The sequence below is a fragment of the Coffea arabica genome, chromosome 3e (assembly GCF_036785885.1).
Source record: "Coffea arabica cultivar ET-39 chromosome 3e, Coffea Arabica ET-39 HiFi, whole genome shotgun sequence".
NCBI classification, from domain to species: Eukaryota; Viridiplantae; Streptophyta; class Magnoliopsida; order Gentianales; family Rubiaceae; genus Coffea; species Coffea arabica.
Genome location: NC_092315.1, coordinates 17,244,241 through 17,248,375, shown reverse-complemented (window position 1 = coordinate 17,248,375; position 4,135 = coordinate 17,244,241). Strand labels below are relative to the sequence as shown.

Here is a 4,135-nt window from a genome sequence, read left to right as displayed (position 1 = left end):
CGTTGACAGGCCTACCGATGTGGGACAGAGAAAGCAATCCTTCTCATTTTTCGATGTGGGACAAAACTTTTGAAATACACTTATATTTTACAAGATTGAAGGCTGGATTCTTCACAGAGAGAAATTCTTGAGTGCAACCAACGCAATCTGGCCATGAACAGTAGACCAATCCAAGGCTAGATTGAGGTAAGCAAAAACGGCTACAACTTGCTCAAAGTCAATTATTTCACACCTTTCGAGGGACTTTTTGCAGAATTATTGTGGCTGAAAAATAAAGCTCTAAAATCCTCTTTGGACTATTCTTTCTTCTATAAATAATTTTTTCTTGAAAGATTAAGTGTTGGATATTTTGGAAGGAAAAGACACAAGAAAGAGGTTATAGTATTGGTATAGAGCAGGAAAGAAATTCTTCTTGGATGAATATTCTTGTATCAATTGAATATTCTTGTATTGAAGACAAGAAATGAAAGGGCACTTGAAGATTTTTTCATCAATAGAATGAATTTTTCTTTACCTTCTCTTATCTACTTGTTTGATTGTTTCTTTCATGGATTGTTACGAGAAAGAATTGAGTTTCACCATTATATTTGCCATGTCAAGTTAAATATTTTTATTATATCTTGTAAATACTTTTATTATATGGGTAGATGAATCTATTTGCATCTCAAATATGATTTGATGTATGGTGAAATATTGCTATATCTTGTACTTGTTGGTCTATCTATTCTTGCTTTAACACCAATTGCAAATCATCTAGTTATTGTTAGTCAATGAAAATTATTAGCAATAATGGAAATGGGATAGATAAAGCCTAAGGAGCAGGCACACGAAAGTAGTAGTACATTTAGGTAGATTTTATTTGCTTATTTCATAGATCTTCATGAACCAACTCTAATAATTTTACCACACAAGTAAGGGAGCCTATTTTTGGCAGAAACTTGATTCTTTGGCGAAAGTAAGTTTTAGGTGAAATAGGAAATGACATTCTTACAAGACAAAAGCTAAATAGTGATATTTTACCATCATTATTCATAGACTTGTGCAAATAGTGGATCCTATTTCCTTAGAACTAATCTTTTAATTGATTTCCCCATTCCTGTTGATTACTTTCAAAGTAATTGTTTTTACTATTTTAGTTTTTATTTCATACAATTAGTCATTGTTTAGATAATAGAACAAGTGAAAAAGTCTTAGTAGTTATATTTGCTGTATGTGGGATCGACACCTAAATTCCTCTATACTCGGTGAATGACTTGTATACTTGCAAAAAATAAAGAAATTAGATTTATAAATTTGGTGTAGGATAAAGTCTTATCAAATTTTTGCCATTGTTGTCAGGGAGCGAAAGCAATATTAGGACAAAACAAGCTCTATTAGTCTAAACTTGTTTGTTACTAATTTTGTGTATTTTTTATGTATATACGGTGCCAATTTATTATTTTCCTATTTGTAGTAGTAATTTTGCTAATTTTTCTTCCTTTGTAGGTTATTGTAGTGCATCAACTGATCCCTTCATGTTGTAATTCCTTTGGATCCGAAAATTGAAAGAATGACATAGAAGATGAGACGTCTTGCACTACAAGCAATTCAAACAGAGAAAAGTGTAGGGGAGATCTCAATTACTCTGCCACAATTAGAACCAATGGCATAGAAACGTACAAAATCCTCAAGTTTTGAGGGGCTTTGCATTGTCGGATGCAACGGGATTGCAAACAAGTACTACAAGACCGGCCATCAATGTAAATAACTTTGAGATTAAAACTACATTGATTCAAATGATGTAACAAGATCAATTTGAAGGTCACTCGATGGAGGATCCAAATGCTCATTTAGCCAACTTTTCAGAAATTTGTGATACAATCAAATTGAATAGAATATGTGATGATGCAATTAAATTTAGATTGTTTCCATTCTCATTACATGACAAGGCAAAAGTATGGCTAAATTCACATGCATCAAACATTTTCACCACTTGGGCAGATTTGACCAAAACTTTCTTTTATAAATATTTTCCACCTAGTAAGATGGCCAAATTGAGGACGGATATAACTAGTATTTTATCAATAGGAAGGTGAATCATTGTATGAGGCACGAGAGCAGTACAAAGAATTGCAACAAAAATGTCCACATCATAAACTACTCGACTGGCTAATTGTATGAACCTTTTACAATACTTTAACTTATTCAACTAAACCTCACATTGATGCATGATGCAATTAAATTTAGATTATTTCCATTCTCATTACATGACAAGGCAAAAGTATGGCCAAATTCACATGTACCAAGCACTTTCACTGCTTGGATGGATTTGGCCAAAACTTTCTACTATAAGTATTTTCCATCTAGTAAGGTGGCTAAATTGAGGATGGATATAATGAGTTTTTTCTCAATATGAAGAGGAATTGTTATATGTGGCATGGGAACAGTACAAGAAATTGCAACGAAAATGTCCATATCATGGACTACTCGATTGGCTAATTGTACAAACCTTTTACAGTAGTTCAACTTATTCGATTAAACCTCACATTGATGCAGTCATAGGTGGAGTTCTTACAGGAAAATCAGTTGAAGAAACTCAACAATTGATAGAACAAATGATAGCAAATAACTATCAATGAACAAATAAAAGAGATAGGCATGGAAAACTGATGGTATGTATAAGGTAGATGGTCTTAATATGATAAGACCTCAATTGGACAATGTGGTTAAGTTGTTAAATAGGTAAGGTAATGTTGGTTTTAGCTCAAATGTAAGTGTAGCATATTGTACAATTTGTGGTGGGAATCATAATGATGTTAACTATTTTAATGTTGAACAAGTATAATTTGTCAACAACTACAATCATCTACCTCAAAATAGCCTTTATTCCAACACTTACAATCTTGAGTGGAAAAACCATCCCAGTTTAGGATGGAGGGACCAACCAAATCAAACTCATCCAACAAATCCTCCTGGTTTTCAGTAAAGATCTATCCAATATAAGAGTAAACCAATTTGGGAGATAGCTATGGAGAAACAAAATGACATGAATGGAAAAATAGAAAGAATGGCAAGTGATACCAATAGTAAAATTGATAGACTAGCTAGTGCCACTTTGGACCGATTTAAGAGAGTGGAAGGAAGAATTGACCAAATGACAAGCATGTCTAGGAATATAGAAACCCAACTTGGTCAAATTGCCAATGCAATCAACAGTAAGAACCAAGGAGACTTACCTAGTAAAACCAAATTGAATCCTTGGAAGCATTACAAGGCAATTATCCTTAGAAGTGATAGGCAATTAGATGGCCCAACCAATATTGAGTGTGAGGAAGAAAATGCAAACGAGGGAAAAGAAAGAGAGTGAAAACCAAAGAGTGAGTATGGGGGAGAAAGGTAAGGAAATGGTAATAGTAGATGAAGAATTACCCCCCAACATTAATGTGCCTATACCTCTCATGTCATTTTTCCGAAGACTCAGGCTGAACAAAAAGGATAGGGAGTTTGAAAAGTTTGTCTAAATGTTTAAGTAATTGCACATTAACATTTCATTTATAGATGCTATTGCACAAATTCCATCTTACGCCAGGTTTCTCAAGGAGATCATGTCTACGAAGAGGAGTTTAAGGGATCATGAAACCATAGCATTGATAGAGGAATGTAGTGCATTGATCCAAAACAAACTCTCTCAAAAATTGAAGGGTCCCGACAACTTTTCAATTTTTACACTATTGGTAATGTGAATTTTTCCATAGTTTTGTATGATTTAGGTGCAAATGTTTCATTAATTTCATTATGCGTTGCTCAAAGATTAGGTTTAACTGAACATAAGTGCACTAATATCTCATTACAATTAGTAGATAGGTCAGTTAAATATATGTCCTCTTGGGGTTCTTAAATATATACTCATTAAATTTAAGAATTTCATTATTCCCATGGATTTAATTGTTCTTAATATGGAAAAGGATGTTAACATGCCAATAGACCTTTTCTAGCTATTGCAAGTGCCATTCACTAAGATTGCAAGTGCTATTGCAAGACCTTTTCTAGCTATTGCAATAGATCTTTTCCAGGTTGGTGATGAGAAAGTTGAGTTCAATTTGCATGAATTTGAGAAATTTCCTTCATTCACTAATCATGTTTATCCTATTGATGT

The 4,135-nt window shown here is 33.3% G+C and overlaps 1 non-coding gene across 1 annotated transcript; it reads right to left on the bottom strand.

Annotated features, from left to right (window-relative positions):
- Window positions 1–2,030: 2,030 nt before the first annotated feature.
- Window positions 2,031–2,138, bottom strand: LOC140004635 (small nucleolar RNA R71). The gene has a single exon (XR_011812692.1). It is a non-coding gene; the product is annotated as a small nucleolar RNA R71 (small nucleolar RNA).
- Between the last annotated feature and the right edge of the window lie 1,997 nt (window positions 2,139–4,135).